Source organism: Falco naumanni, chromosome 2 (assembly GCF_017639655.2).
Source record: "Falco naumanni isolate bFalNau1 chromosome 2, bFalNau1.pat, whole genome shotgun sequence".
Lineage (NCBI taxonomy): Eukaryota > Metazoa > Chordata > Aves > Falconiformes > Falconidae > Falco > Falco naumanni.
Window position 1 is genome coordinate 17,466,414 of NC_054055.1, and position 16,640 is coordinate 17,483,053.

Below are 16,640 nucleotides of genomic sequence, written 5' to 3' on the forward strand. Positions count from 1 at the left end.
GTGTGGGAAGAAAAGAAGCGAATAATTTGTCTGTATTATACTCAACTTTTGAAGGGTATCAAGGATAACTCCAAATTTACAGAGTACTTTTTCCTTTAAGGAATTTCTAAGGACTCAGCTGAGAAATGGCTGTAAATAAGGAAGGGATCGAAAACAAAAATCAGATGAAAGGGTTTACCTGGGACTTCTTGTGAAGCTCAACCACTTCCCAGGATGCCACATTCCTCTCTTAATGGTGTTTCCTTTTAACAGCCAGAGGAAACCATGAGATAAAGATCTGGAAGGGCCAGAAGATCAGCAACGGGTGAGCTGAACCAGCTCAGGCCATTAACAATGCCTTTGGGGACAAGAGCGGTAAGGAGGCCAGCTGGAATTTGGCTCATGGCAGACAAAGCCAGGAGTCCTTTGGGTGTTAAAGAGAACTCAAATAGTCTTAGTTCATGCAAAACTAGTAATTTGTTTCAAGGTTAATTTAGCTGTAAAACAAGTATCTTGGCCAGATTCATTTGCCTTTGCCTGGAAAGGACAAAGAGAAAGGCATGAGTGGTTTTTTCCTTCCTCTAAGTTTCATGCAACACTACCTGCAAGTTCAGGGATATTTAATTCCCTTGATTTTCAGCCACGCATGGAAATTGGTGTGGAGTGAGAGTCTCAGTCACTTCTCAGGGGACAAAGTAGCCTGAGGGGTGCTCTCCTCCTCCTCTAGCCATGGCAGCAAGGTGCCTCCTCTATCTGGAAAGCAGCAGAGGATGGGCAGTATTCGCAGGCTAGGAGGTGCCTGCGTGAACATAGGAGCATAGAATGTTTGGGTCAGAAGGGCCCTTAAAGATGGCCCACCCCCCTGCCATGGGCAGGGACACCTCCCACCAGACCAGGCTGCTCACAGCCCCATCCAGCCTGGCCTTGAGCACTGCCAGGGATGGGGCAGCCACAGCTGCTCTGGGCAACCTGTGCCAGGGCCTCACCGCCCTCACAGGAAAGAATTTCTTCCTAATGTCTAACCTAAATCTGCCCTTTTTCAGTTTAAAGCCATTCCCCCTCGTCCTATCGCTACAGGCTCTACTAAAACATTTGTCCCCATCTTTCCTGTAGGCTTCTTTAGGTGCTGGAAGGCTGCTCTAAGGTGTCCCTGGAGCCTTCTCTTCTCCAGGCTGCACCACCCCAACTCTCTCAGCCTGCCTTCACAGGAGAGGTGCTCCAGCCCTCTGAGCATCTTCGTAGCCCTCCTCTGGACTCCAACAAGTCCATATCCTTCTTATGCGGGGGGCTCCAGAGCTGAATGCAGTACTCCAGGTGAGGACTCATGAGAGCAGAGTAGAAGAGGAGAATCCCCTCCCTCGACCTGCTGGCCACGCTGCTTTTGATGCAGCCCAGGGTACGGTTGGCTTTCTGGGCTGTGAGTGCGCATTGCCGGCTCATGTTGACCTTCTTGTCCACCAACACTCCCAAGCCTTTCTCCTCAGGGCTGCTGTCAGTCCATTCCCCACTCAGCCTGTACTGGTGATTGGGATCGCCCTGACCCATGTGCAGGACCTCACACCTGGCCTTGTTGAACTTTGTGAGGTTTGCACTGGCCCACCCCTCAGGCCTGTCAAGGTCCCTCTGGATGACATCCCTTCCTTCCAGCGTGTCAACCGCACTACACAGCTTGGTGCCATCAGCAATCATTTGCAAGGCTTCCCTCCTTGTTGCTGCCACCAGGTTACACCTGTGTTAGCGCTGGTGAGACACCTCTGGAGCAGCTAGGTTTGGAGCTGACTTTCTGTTGCAGCACTCACGGCTGTTCCTGCCTTCAAAACATTATTTTGGACTGCTGGATGCTCCACCAGCCTGTGCTGCCCGTGCTCCAGCTGTGTTTCCAGCTTTGCTTTGCAGTAGGCTGCTTTTCAGTGCAACCGGTATGCTGATGGCCACCACAGAGGTGCAGGCGCTGGGGCTGGGGCAGGGTCTCCCTGCACCTGGGGTCTGGCCTCCTGGGGCACTGCTTGCGTGTGCATCGGCCGCAGTGTCACCTTGTGCTGCAGCTACGTTACATGTTAGAGAGGGAAGGCAAAGTGTGACCTCTGCATACTGTATTTTCTGTATGGCATGGCCTTATCATTTTCCTGTCCTCATCCATTCCTGCTTTTTAAAAACACCTTCATTTCTTAGCCCACCTGCTTTCTCATCTCAGTTAGTTGCAGAGCCACAAGAGCCCACGGAGGTCTCATGAGTGACATTGACTGAGCTCTGCCTCCCCAGGACCTTCTTCACTACCTCCAGCTACTTTTCCAGTTTATCCCCAGTGGACTACGAAGTGAACACCACTCTGCTTCCACTTTCCACAACTCCAGTGGTCAGGTACCTTCCTAATTAAACAGAGTTTGTGCATTTTTTATTTCAATAGCAAAGTTTTGCAGTATCAGGCCCAAACATTTCTTTGCCATGATGCCAGTAACACAGGCATATACCAGTGACCTTAATGTATGTGTAGCCACTGGAAGGTGACAGGTGACCATTCTGCTACTGAAATGGGGAAGACAACTACGGCGGTTTCCTTTCGTGGTAAAAATCTATGGCTTTGTTCAGCTTTCCAGGAGAATGTGGAAAAAAATTGAAAAGATATCACGCTAAATGAGAGCTGTCTGGGAGAGCTGTTTCTCCCTAGAGCAGAACTAAGTCTTGTGTCATTTACTGCAAATAAAATTAGTGGCTAAGATTTGCAAAAGTGAAAATGTTGGTGGCACGATGGGTCCTGCAGAGCCTCTGGGTGTGTGGCCTGTATCTACTCACACAGACCAAGCCCAGCATGCACCAGCTCCTTGTGCTTTGCATGATGTCAGAAGAGATTACTGTTTCTGTCCCAGGTTCAATAAAGTTATTCATATATTTATTAAAAAAAGAAAAAAAAAATAAACCATTTCCATTTTGGTAACAGTGGTTCATGATACACTTTTTATTCCAGAGAAACAACAGAAAGAGTTTCAAAAGCCTGCAGTTCCCTGGTGCAAAAACTCAAGAAATGTGCTCAGAAATGGCTGTTTCACAGACAAACGAGCCCCCATTTGTCCAGCTGAGTGGCTGGTGATGGGGCCAGAGCAAAGGAGTTTTGCAAATTTATTTTTTTTTTAATCCTTCTAAAAAGATTGCTGTCTTAATAAGACAGTAATCCACATGTGCTGTAATGCTGGTTACTAATTAAATAATTTTGAGACTTAGAAATGCAGATAAATCAAGCACGGATTGAACTGATCTGGTAGTTTTAGTCTCTTTAGAAAATTCCCAGTTGAGTTTTTACAGAAAGCTGCTTACATGAGCACAGAGACAGGAAAAACACCTTTACAGCAACCACTGTTTACTCTGTGGAGCCTGTATATCTCTATATATCATCTAACAGTGATGTCTTTGCACACATTAAGGGGGAAAAATGATGTGGTACATGAGATCAGTACTTTCTATAATTCAGTAATATCCAGTCTTTTCCACACGGGAGGTAAACCCATTCTTCCTCTTTGTTACTGACAGAAAGTATCAGCCTGGGACGAAGACCCAGGACTGCTAAGTGTGTATGGCCCAGGATGCTCCCGGGGGCACCGTGTGTAACTTGGGCACAATGTGCCTTACCAGGAAGGATGCATTTGGCATCTCCCTCCATGCTGTCCATGACTCTCCTTTCCCTCTGGCTGCTTCCCCTGGAGGTGCTCCTCTCCCCTTGGAGGGCTGAGGGGCTGGGGTTAGAGGCGTTCGCTTCTGCAGTCCTCACGAGACCGACAGGAAAGGGGAACCCTGCCCTGGCTCCATGTAGCACCTCCAACCCCATGTTTCCCTGACTGTGCAAGAGGAATCTCCTCAGTGTTCCTCAGGCGTCTCCAGCCACAGGGAATGGCAGCAACGGGGAACCAGGATTTTGGGAACCATCTCCCGAGCTGACCCAGGGCTGGCCACGCTACACCCAGCCACCCTCTCCAGCATCCCCACACTGAAATGTGTAGGCTCACTGCTCTGCTCCATCTTTGGCTCAGGCTTTGCAGGGCCTGGCTGAGCTCCAAGTTAAGTCAGATGGTATTTTTGTATTATGGCTTTGATTTTGGTGCTTTCATTTAGCAGTTTATTAAGATGCTTAAATGCCAATGTAGGCACTCAAGTTATCGTTCATGCATGGTCTACATCTTCACACTTGAAAATGTGTAGATGTAAATTATTGGCAAGTGCAGCTCTCTACATCTCTGATAGCACTGTCTTACACAACCAGGTCCCCAGGGTTCTGCTTGATCCTGGTGTTACAGGTGCAGTATAAAAATAACTACAGTTTAAGGCCCTGCCTTTGTAATTTAGCCCAGTAGTATGATTGTCCAGCTGTGGCTTATAGCAGAAAACCCTCAGTACAGAGAAACACACCAAACAGAGACTTGTAGTGGCATGCTCTGGTCTTCTCCCTTTTAAATAAAGAGAGTGAAAAACACGTTACCAGTTGAATGAAGGCAGACAGAAGTGTTTGGTTATTGCTACCTGCCATTTTAAGAGTATCCTGTGTCATTCTTGTTCTCTTTAATTCTTATTAAGTAGAAAAGAAACATGATAATTATGTTACCATGATTATATGATGATTATGAAATATGATAATTATGTGCAAACACCTTATTACAATATAACAATTTACTATCTGATGCAAAGATACTTAAAATTTTCAGAAACATCTTGAGAATACTATGCTTTCTTAACTGGTAGCAAGTTAATGTATTTCCTTAGTGTAAATGACTTTTCACTTTTGATGTTAAGAGAAACTTCTCTGGAAATCTTTCTCCCTAGCTAGAAGCAAATAGCTTGCAATGCTTTATTATAATTGAACATCCATAATGTTCAGTGTACAAAAAAAAAAAAAAGGCTCTTACAAGAAATACTCTATCAATACTATAAATGATTAATAGAAAAGCATCATTCCCTTAAAATGCTTCACCATATTTGCAGTGCAAAATGCAAGTTAGATGCTGGAGTCACACCAAATTTACATTAGTGCCTTGTGCTACTGTGTTCTGCTCTATCTTATTTTATATGTGTTCCTATCACTATCTAAGTACTTTTCAATTGTTCGGTAAGGGAGCTAATTGATGTGATTTAGTCTTTTTCTTACCCTTTCCCTTTTATTTGTGCAGTGAAGTATTTTGGTAGGTTTGGTTTTCTTTAGGATACACAAAACTATTTACATAGGAGAAGAAAGAGGGAGAAAGGGTACCTTGCACTTGGAACAGAGAATCGTAGGGCTGAACATCTCCCCATGGGACTCCATTCCCATGGGACTCCCAGTCCCCATGGGACTCCGTTCCCGAAGCAATTGGGCTTGCTGATTTCTGAGGACACTGAACTGAGCCCTCTCCGACAGCTGCATTTGGGTCAGCATATTTAGGTTTTCACATGCCTCTGACAAGTAACCAGCTCGAACCCTCCTGCTTCCATGAGATAGCATCCTGCCTCTGCAGTTAAAATCTTCCAAGAGAACCGAAGGAGCAAAGATATAAGCCGATTCTCAACAGCTTTAATTAAAGCTGAGTTAAACTGGTTCACATTTAAACATCCAGGAGATACACGCACGATCCACACTTAATTACCGTAGCGCAGCCTAATGCCCTCTTCTGCACCCGCGGGCGGTGGGCTCATGCTCGGGGGGTTGGCGGGGGGGCCCTGGGGGGCAAAGCTCTGCTGGGCTGCTCCAGCCCTCTGCTGCCTTCTGCCCTCACCCACTGCTCCCGAGCCTTCCCTGCCCTCTCCCCACGCCTTGCTGAGGCTCGGTGGCCCTGGGTGAGCAGCTGCAGAGCGGAGGGAAGGCGGGGGGATCCCCGTAGGGCCAGTGCCGTGCTGCTGAGAAGAAGCTGCTTGTACGGTCACAGGGGCAGTGGAGGCTGGTGCTGCCCGGCGCTGCCTGCAGCCATATGGCTGCTCCAGGGGCTCCCTGGCACAGCCCCCAGCAAATCCTCTTAGTTCAGCTTCACCCTCTTTCTTGCCTCTTTGATGTCCGTCTTGCTTTGGTTCTTGCTCCAGTCTCAATTCCCACCGCAAGCTCTCGCGGTCAGATGGTGGTTGTACCCCCGGAGCGCTCACGGCCTAACCACGGCTCAGCGATAGGACGTTGAGGTTATACCTGCTCTCTGCACAGGGCTCTGTCCGGTGATGGGACAACAGGCACAAAATGGCCCACATCCATGCTGTTACACCTTCTCGCCTCCACAAAGCAAGAGGCTGCATCCAGACCGCCTTGGCCTGCTGCTCTGATGCTGATCACAGGCACTTAACTGAGATGAACAAGCCCAGGGAGAGCAAAAGGGGCATCTTGTAATGAGTGGCACTGCCCGGGAGCAAGCCCCAGTAACCAAGAACTTAAATCTGCCGCTAACATTGATTCTTCTCTTTGATACCTCAGTAAGGTATGTGTTTGCCTCCATGTGTCACAGGCAGACAATAAACACAAACCTACTCTCCTAACACTGTTATGAGGATTTTTGTTAAAATTTAGATCAAGAAAATGAAAAGCACTAAATAAAATGTTCTTAGGTAGAGTGGAAGTAGGTGCACAGCCTTGTGTACCAGCAAAGGTGTGTTCACACTGTTGCAATTTATTCTATTCCTCAAAATCTAAGTCAGAAAACAAAAATCCCTGTTGAACCCTTTTCAGTTTTGAAGCAGCACAATAAAAAAACCCCCAAACATCTGCTAAAGCTAATGATTGCATTTGCATAGATTACATGTGACAATCCAGCACACAACAGGGTGTCCTGCCATGTAGACAACAAGCCACAAGGGATGATGCACTTTGGCATTTGTTGCCATAAGTTAGCTACACTTCGACAATAATAGCATCAGCTTGGTTCCAGGAGGGCTTTGGCTAACAGCGCCAGAGAAAATTCCTGATTGCCCCTAGTTTCCCAAGCCAAAAGGTGCAGGGCCCTCTCCTGCCAAGCGTGCAGGAGAGCTGGAGGAGGGAGAAAAGCTTTCATGATGGCACCCAGCAAAACCCTTCGGCTTTGGAGTGGTGAGGGCAGGACTCTGATGCTGCTGGTCTCAAGCCGAGCAGTGCGGAGCCCCGATCCCCGGCAGCACGGGCTGGGCTGGCCGCAGGCAGCACAGGGTGGCCGTGCACAGCCCTGCTCTCTGCCAGGCTGGGGGAGGGCCGGCGCCTGTCATGGGGCATCGTGGCTGGATGCCACGTTGAGTTGGAGGGGAAAAAATGGTTCTTTTGTGTTTTCAGCACAGTGGTTGAGTTTTATGGCTTTGCTTTGTTATTCTTCCAGTGTTGGCTATGGACAAATACAAGATGACAATTTATATCCTAAAGCAAACTGGCTCTGATATGGTGCTACTCCTTTTCGCTTTGCTTAATTGGGCTAACAGAAAAAGACAACAGCTGCAATGGTGGGAATGAAAAATGCCTTTGCTTGTCCTGGTTTTGACAGCAATCAGCCTGACAAGGGATTATGAATTGATCTGAGGTAAGTGTTAGTGAAGGATGCAGTTTGCTGTCTGTTTATCCCCTTTACTACTTCACAGATACAATTGCATTTCAAAAAACTAATACAGAGAGTTATTTTGAGAGAGAGTAAACTCTTAGGCATGTTTAAGTAAGACCAGAGTATGAACAGGAGAAGAATCTCTCTGAAAAAAATGCTTTGGGACTTCTGTGGGTTTAGATACGTATGTATGTGTGCACATGTGCATCGTGAAGTAAGCAAGTAAAAAGAGAGACTGGCCATAGGCATGTGTTTTTGAAAAAAATGAGGTCATTTTCTCTAGCTCATGTTTTCCAAAGCTGCAGATCTGACAGTCGCAGGATGCTTCCTCCTGGCCTGATAATGCATGAGTTCAGGCTCTGCGACCACCTGTCAGCCTATTTTTGTGAAGCTCCATGGAAAACTGCACAAAAAGGATTGGATGATCTTGACTGTTTGACTGTCCCATTTGATACACAGTGACATCTTTTGGATTGGCACCTGGTTTTCCCATTGGGTTTTGCTAGACGATATACCCTGGCCAGGAGCCAAGAGATACAGGCTTTTCCCAACCAGCCAGTGACACGAGGCAAGCCTGTGCTGTTGGTTTCCAGTTTGCTCGCCCCTCGTCCCGATCCAGCGCTGTGGAGCTTGGTGAGAGTTCTGCCCTTGTCCTTTGTAGATGCCAAATTGTAGATGCTATTGCGTGTGGAAACACCACTGAGGAGAGCCCTCCGGGTCCCAGGAGACTGGGGGCTGCTTGCTTTGCATCCCAGGTACCCAACCAGCGAACTCAAAGGGCCTAATCCTACATTTCTTAAATGCTCCTTGTACAAATGGTGCTTCTCTGGAAACCTATTTTGACCGAGCAAGAAGAAGAGCAGGAGTGGAAGTCCCAGTGATTATTCCTTTTGGTACTAATCTATTCTTAAACTGAACTGTACTCTTCAGATATTTTAGCAAAACTGTCATAAATCAACACCCACTGCTTCGTTTCCCTTAGTGATGAAAAAAAAAAGGAAAAAGAGAAAACTGAAAAGCCGTCCTTTAGCTGACATTCAGTTAGAATTGATCGAGCGATCTGCTGTCAGAGCAACAGCTCCTGTCAAAAATAGCCCTTTGGAAAAAAACCTCTGGTGTTATTTGTATCGCGTGTACCACACAATGCTCTTTAGTGAGAGCAGGGCATCAGAGCCCGATATTAAAAAGAGATCAGTGAAAGTGCTGAGTGGGAAATGAATCGTGCGCTTCTCGACAAGCTACCAGTGTCCCTATGACTGCCTCCAGCTAATGAGCTCACTGATGTGTATCAAGGCATCATTTTTAGAAAGAACAAGCGGGGTCAGATTTCTTCAGAAACTCTCACAGCTCTGAGGGACTGATACAACCAAAATCCAGGCTGCACCAAGCCTTTCTCGGGGTGTAACTTTGACCAGACTCCCAGTCCTGCAAACTCCTGACCATCTGAACTAGCTCCCCTGGTGCAAGAAATAGACATCACCACGTGCACGTATGTCGAGCAATGCACATGCTTGCATTAGAGGTGATAGAAAATGTTTTATTTCTGTGTAACATTTTCCCCAAGTGGAAAAACTGAAAGCTGAGAAATGTTGGCTGATATTTCTGGGGAATAACTTAAAATCCATGTATGCTGAAATATTTGGAGAGGGGATGATTTGAGCAAACTTATGTGTTTTTCTCGGAATGCTTAACTTGGGCTCAGAGATTTTAGGATAAGATTTACCTCATCCACCCTTAAGCTGACACGTGAAACAGGTCAAATAAACTGCATCCTAGGAATACCTGTCTTTTGCCACATTAGAGAAAGGAGATTTAAGCTAACCAACTGCGATGCAGCTGTTTACCCTGAAGCTGGTTCAAGCATGGGGAGAGGAAACTTGCCCTGTGGTTTGAAACAGATGGAAACCAGTGGTTCCTACAGGCTTCCAAGGCATGGCCTAGTTTCGTATAGCATCTTATATTCAACCCTTTTGGAAGCTGCTGAGACATAGCCTATTTCAAATACAAGATGCACAGTACCTATCTGCTTAAGAGCAGCTTGTATAGGAGTAGTTCCAGTTTGGGGGCTCCTAAAAAAACCCCTGACAGTGAATCCTGTCATTAGTTTTGGAAACTTGTCATAATATAAAGCACAATTATTTTTCTCCTCTCCCACCATGTTCCAAGGCCCAGATTTAGTCCCAAAGCTTTTCAGTAATTCCCTGGCAGTCTGTGTGTTTCACAAGTGCTCAGGTGTCTTTTCCCTCTTTTGCATTTTGCCTCCAACTCCTTTCCCCTGAGCCCAAGGACTTCCACACGCTGCCACGGTGCTAGCACCCAACCACTCCGACTGATGCTCTGCCCAGCGGGCTGGTTGCATCATACACCATGACAGGAGGGGAAAGGAAGGAAGGGAGACAGAGCACTCTCGACACCAAACTAATAATGTACCTATCTGTAATTGTAATGAAAGGACTGGGATTTTTTGATCTGCAGCAGCTGAATCTAGCAACAGCCTCATCAGTGAACGAGAGAAGTATTTCTTATTTAAAAAAAAATAAACAAACAAAAACCCACAAGTAGTATGATGACATCTATCTAGGCATCTTATTTAGGGAGGCTGAATCTTTCACTAGGGTCTGGTTCTGACTTTCACATCCACTAACACTGATCAGAAGTATTTCTGCTGAAGTCAGTAGGAAGGTCCAAAATAGTACAAGGGTGAGGAAAAAACTCAGACATCTCCAATGCAATGAAAGTTGTTTGAATGCTTACCTCTCAGTAAGTGTCCTCATCCTCCAAAAATCATTCTCAACTGTTTGAAAAACACATTCTGACCCAGTATTCTCCATCGTCCCCCTAATCTACTTACACTCTCATTTGGGCTTTTAATTAAATGTAGTGGGGAAGACCCTTTCCTCTTGTGGTACTATTGTCTGCCAGATCAGCTGGGACTGCACAGCCAGGATTTTATTTTCATTTACTTCTGAAGCAGAAAAACTTAACTAGCAAAATTTGAAATTTAAAAAGAAAAGTTTTTATTATATCTGGGTTATTGCAAACATCCAAAGAAGAAAGTGAATGGCTGTATATCCACATAAATAACTCATATTTATGCAATTTTTTAAAAAAATGGTTTTTGTTTCAGTTCAGTATGTGGAAGAAAATAAACTCACTACATTTCCAGTAATTACAGTGCAAGCAAATCTGGGATTGGGCTGGGTTAATTCTTAGAGATTCTAGCTACCATGTTACAGCAGGATTAATCTAGAGGGTTGGGGTTTTTTTTAATGCAGAAGGCTAGGACACTAACATATTATTAATTAGAAGTAAATCTGTCCCTTGAGGGAGTACAGGCACTGCCTGCATTTTTTAATTCATATTAAGCTTTAAGGCAAATGACGGATATTTTCCCCCTTTCAGCTTCTCAGTTGCTTTCTATTTCTCTGTAATATTTTTGTTTTGCATTGGGAAGAACAGTTGGATAACGCAGAGATCGTACACAGACAATTGATTTTTTCAGTCTGTTGGCTGAACTGGAAAACATTCAATAATTTTCTTTTGGGTTGAACTTGTATTTTGCTTCATTTTGGGAGGGTAGTTGTTATTTTCCTTTTGCTCTTTAAAACAGCAAAACATAAGCCATTTATACAGAAAAGTTGTTTCAATAACAACAAACCCTACAAAAATCTCGAATGAAATACTCCTCCTTTCTCAGCTCAGATTGTTTACTTGATTTAAGAAACCCCATGTTGGTTTGCTCAACCTGAACATCCATTTCTTGCTGAACTTTTTTTTTTTCAATAAAATTGCACCCAGAAGAGATGCTGGGGCTGAGTGACAGTAATAAAAGAAAATCTCACAGTGGCCACAGGATTCCTTTCACATGCAAAGTTATTGTTGGCCTTTGCTGCAAAGATATCGTCAGTGAGAACAAGAAGTATTCCTCCTCGTGAAGTCCTCACTAGCAGGTCTCTGGTCTAATACACAGTCTTCCAGGCTCACGAAATGGGACTTCTTCCCATTTTGGCTAGACTGGAGCAGGGTTTAAATACGTAAAAAGTCAGTAGCTGTTTTTTCTTTCCTCCACATTTATGCTGCAGAAGGTCACAAGGATTTAGCTGTTCAAGAATCTGTACCTCAGCTCCTGCTTGGTGTGATTTCCTGGAGATTTAGAGGACATTCTGGTGACTTAAATTGCACGGTTCTGAAGCAGCACTTCCAGATTCTATGTTTGTGGTGTTCAGACATAATTTTCTGAAAATAGAGTCCAGTTCTCTATTTTGAGAAACAGGTCTTGTTCTGCTCACTGTACAATTCCCAGTACTGCAGCTTTTCAGCCAATAAAACAAAGTAATGACAGTTTATTATCTCCTAGCAGACTGGAGATGTACTTTATGGGGACTTGTGCATCTTCCAGTCATGATGATCTTTGCTATCTGTACATTGCACTTTGCTATCTGTACATTGCACTGATACCAGATTTCCCCAGTGACAGTTTTTCATGTATTTATCAGGCATTTTCTGGTGAGCATGAAGCCTGTGCAGAGTTAGCAGTCTGATAAGAATGTAGGACACTCACTTTATCCCTCATCTTCTACTTGCCCTTTTTATTCTTTGTTCTGTATAATGCATATTTTAGATTCCTTTAAGAACCTTTTCCCTGAGACGTCCCCAAGTTTGAGTTCCTGAGAGTGAGGGTCAGCCAGGCTCTGACATGCTGAACTGCACATTTGTGCTCTTTGCACCTCTGCAGCTGAGGAGAGTTTCATTTGCAGAAAATGGTGTGGGAAATGCTCTGACCTGGGAAAACGGAGGGAGGAGTAACAAAGCAAATGGCTCCGAGGAGGTCCTTGCTGCTGCACATGGGCTGGAGAGGGAAGAAGGAAATGTGCAGTATTAGAGGACATGGATGTGTTGGGAGGCAAATGCAAACAAGTGGCAAATGTTAGAAATCCAGATGCTTTTCCCGTGTACCTGTATGAGCAGACACTTCCCGCTGACGTGTGCTACAGCAGGAAGGCTCATATGGAAAATCAGGGGGACTCTTTAATCCCTCATTTCTTTTTCCGAAAACTTTTTGTACTGTTTTTAGCTGTTCTCTTTTTTTAGTCCCAGAGGTTCCCCAAGCAAATCTTAAGGTATCAGCAGAGATTTGACATTACTGATGTCCTCCTTAACGAGCCCATTGATTTCATAATCCAGCAAACAGCATCTCTTCCATTTCCTGATACTGTAATGCATTGAAGAATTTATCGCTGCAGTAGCACACCCACCTAACTATGTAAGAAGAAACTGCAGTGTTTGAAGTAACTTTTCAAGTAGTGTGCCCGTTTTCCCTATGAACCTGTTATTGCTCTGGACCTCCCTGTACTCATCCTTAAATTCTAGACCCTGGCATGGTAATTATCTATGGCTTTTTAAAAGCTTGCTGACTTTCTCCCATCAGCTTCTGGGGTCTAGATGCAGGTGCTGTGCTAGCCAAAGTCTTGCAATTCTTTTTCTGCAATTTAGATTCACTGCTTATCATTAGGAAGACCTGCTAGTTTTAAATTGATGTAGCATCTTTGAGCCCCATGAATTATATATACACTATGGTGATGGTAGAAACAGAGCTGTAGAGAATGCTAGTTAAAAAAAAAAAAAAAAAAAAGCTAGTAAAAAAAAAAAGAACTGCAGCAGAAAATGGGTAATCTCTGGCTTAAAACTGAGCATACCCTGGGTAGTATGGTGAGTGAGCTGCTCCCGACTCTCTGGAGTCGCTAAAGCTACTTAGAAACAAAGCATGAAGTGAAAAATTCCTGCAGAGATTTTCAGACATCTCTGTCCTGCCACCCTGTGCTCAGTGCTCCTGTTCAACATGCGAGGCAGCCTTGAAACACCAGAAAACTCTGGGGCTTCTGTCAGAATGAGGGACAAGATGGTTTGATAGCTGTCACCTCCATCACTAACTCGTACTCAGTGAACCCCAGGATTTTTTATTCAGTATTCATTCTGTGCCATATACTACACTCTCTGGGGGAACTGAGAGCGTCTGCCTGGTGTAATCCCTGAGGAAAAGCAGGGTGAGACTCTGACGGCTGCTTTGTAATTATTGCTGCTGCTGTTTCACCTGGTGGCTCCAGCTGCCGGGGTGTCCCCCTGGCTTCAGCACTCTGGAGGGACTGAGGCTGGGACAGGACTGTGGCACCCTCGGCTGAAATGAAGCAAAGCAGTGGCTTCCTGAGGATCACAGCATAGGTCAGTGGCAGAACCAAGGCTGGGAGCTGGACCAGCAGTCCATGATAGTAACCTGCAGCGAGCAGCCCAAAAAAGCTGTAGGGTACATCCAGGGAACAAGGAGAGGACAGCCTTCACCTCAAACTCCTTAATTTCTATAAAAAAGTGTATACCTATAATGCTACATGTTTTTTAAGTGACCTTTTCTGAATGATTTTGTTATATAGTGCTTCTTGTCTGTTTTTCTTCGTTTGTATTCATTCTAAAGATGAAAAAAATGCACCTTCAAAAACATCTCTTCCACAGACCCTTTTTGAAATCCCCTTCAGCTGGAATAAACCCACTGGTGTGGCTGTGTCACGCAGCTCAGCATGGCATCTCTTCCATCGTGTCAGATGCCCCTTGGGCTAAGCCAGGTCGGAGGCATGCAGTAGCAACAGCTCTCCCACCACAGCTGCTCCACTGCCCCTTGCCTGCAGGTCATCAGGAGCTCCCAGCTGGCTGTGGAGTCCCCCTGTGCTTTTAAAGTAGAGCTCCTCATTTGTTTTCACGTTGCAAGGTGTCTGTCAGCCTTTCTTCCCGCTTGCCAGGAAGACAGTTACAACATTTGTCACTGTCAGAAGCAGACTTCCAGTTCAGACCTACAGAGATGAAGGGAAGCCATAAAGAAATCCTTACCATAAGCCAGGTGACTGGGTTTTAAACCTCTGAGAAAAACAGTAAGCAGTAGGTATTGCTTACATAGGCTTTCCGTAAGCTTCCTAGAATGTAAAACCAGAAAGAATAAAAAAGGACCATGTGGAAGAAAATTTCTCTGGCTCCATTTCATCCAGCTTTTCCAGAATACACCCTGGCTCACCTTGGAAGGCCTTTCACACAGCTGATCCCACATCCCTTTACAGTTTTGCAAAAATGGCACCATGTTGTTTGCTTCCCAGGGGAAATGCCAGCCAAAAGCAGGAGGAACCAAAAGGGCAGGGGAGCGCCACTCAACTCGCTGTGAAGTTCCCCGTGCACACGAGGACATGGGCACAACGGATGTGGCAGAGAACATTTTCACCCAGCCTCCTTGATCGTACAGCGCTTAGGTGCCCAAACATCCCTAGATGTAAGAGCTATTTTGCATGAATACAAACATCTTTCCGCATTCCTTTTCTTCAGCTAGGAGTTTGCGAACGTCTTGTCTAACACTTTTCCTGTTGAGCCCTGCAAAGGCAGGTTGGCTGAAGCATGTCATGAGTTCATGATGAATCCATAGATGTTTTCAGGTTAAAATGAAATAATAAAATAAAAAAAGGAAAGAAAAACTGGGAATGTTTCATTTGTCACTTGCAAAAGTCAGTGGTTTAATATTTCCTTTTAGAATGATTATCCATTTCCAGAGGTACTTAAAGGTTATTAAAATCATATTTACAAATGTGCGAAAAGGATTGAAACCAAATGTGTGGGGAAAAAAATCAATTTGTCAAAGCATTTCTAAAGTAGTAATTTCAGGTTGACCTCAAGTCACTTTCCTCCCCTAACTCTTGGATTTCAAGTTGACTGAAAAACAAGCTGAAAGTCCAGCCTTTCTGTCATGGCTGCAGATACTCACACAAAAATAAAGACAGCACAATAACCTGTCTGTTCCATACAGCTGTGAAGCATTAAGTCATCTGTCCTCTGCCTTTTGTATCTCCGTATCTCCTTCCTTTGGACGGAATGCCTGTAAGAAGAATTGGTGAAATGTAAAGGACAGGTGAAATGTAGCAGAGCACCAGCACGAAAGCACAAAAATTGGTAAGTTCAGCCGTGGGGCAAGTCTTACTTTTTTTTTTTTTTTTAACATCATCACACATCCATTGCACTCTGCCACAAGAGCATTTTTACCTACTTTTTTCCCAAGGTACATGACCAGGTTTTGTCCTTTCAAATTTCCAAATGATGCCTGGGTCTGTGTACTTGCATTTGCACAAGAGCTTTTGGTATTTTCTCTTTTTAATGAAGCTTCCTTCACCTGTCTAAAGAGCAGAAATATTGCCAAGTGATGGGGGAACCCGTGACATGGCACAATTGATGGAGGCACAGCCAAGGGGAGCAACTTACGCCTGTGGGTCGAGGTTCTGGTCTGGAGGGTGGTCTCCACAGCTTCTGAGTGCTGGGCATGTTTATGAATTGCACTCTGTAAAATGTAACACTCCTCTGCCAAAATCTTGGCTTCTGTCTCATCTGTCCTTTCCTCTGCCTCTTGCAGAAGGCAGGAGAGACCTGTAAGTTGAGTGATGTACTCAGATTGCTCTTACTAAATGCTTGTAATTCTGAATGCAAATGGCACTTTTTATATATGAACAGAAAAGCACTAAATTCACTGGATAAATTATTCACAACAGATAATTCAATCTGCTCTCGTGGGAGAGTGCAATGAATGTCTGATGATATTAAAAAAAAAAACAAACAACAACCCCACACAACTAATTCCTCCAACCGGTGAAGTCAATGGCAAAACCTTTTCCTGACTTCAAAGGGAGCAGAACCTAGACCCAAGCTGGAGGGCCCACGTACGACTTCTCTTTAGTGGTTCTCTCTTTCATTTAGAGCTAAAACCCAGACAAGCGTTTCTGTTTTAAGGAGCCCAGGCTAACGCTGCGCAGCAGCGCCGGGCTGCCAGGGCACATGCATTATTGTTAGAGCTCCGGCTGAGAGCAGGTCTGCAGAGCCAGAGCACTGCCCCAGGCTGAAATAACCCAGCCGAGAGAGAGGGAGCCCAGGCAGAGGTGGTGTTTGGCCAGTCTGGAGCTCAGGGCAGGTGGATTTGGCCAGATTTGTGTCTTTTGGAGGAGGCTGAGGGGCGGCCTCGTTGCTCTGTACAGCCTCCTGAGGAGGGGAAGGGGAGAGGGAGGTGCTGAGCTCCTCTCCCTGGGATCCAGTGACAGGACACACGGGAATGGTTCAAAGCTGCATCAGGGAAGGTTCAACACTGAACAT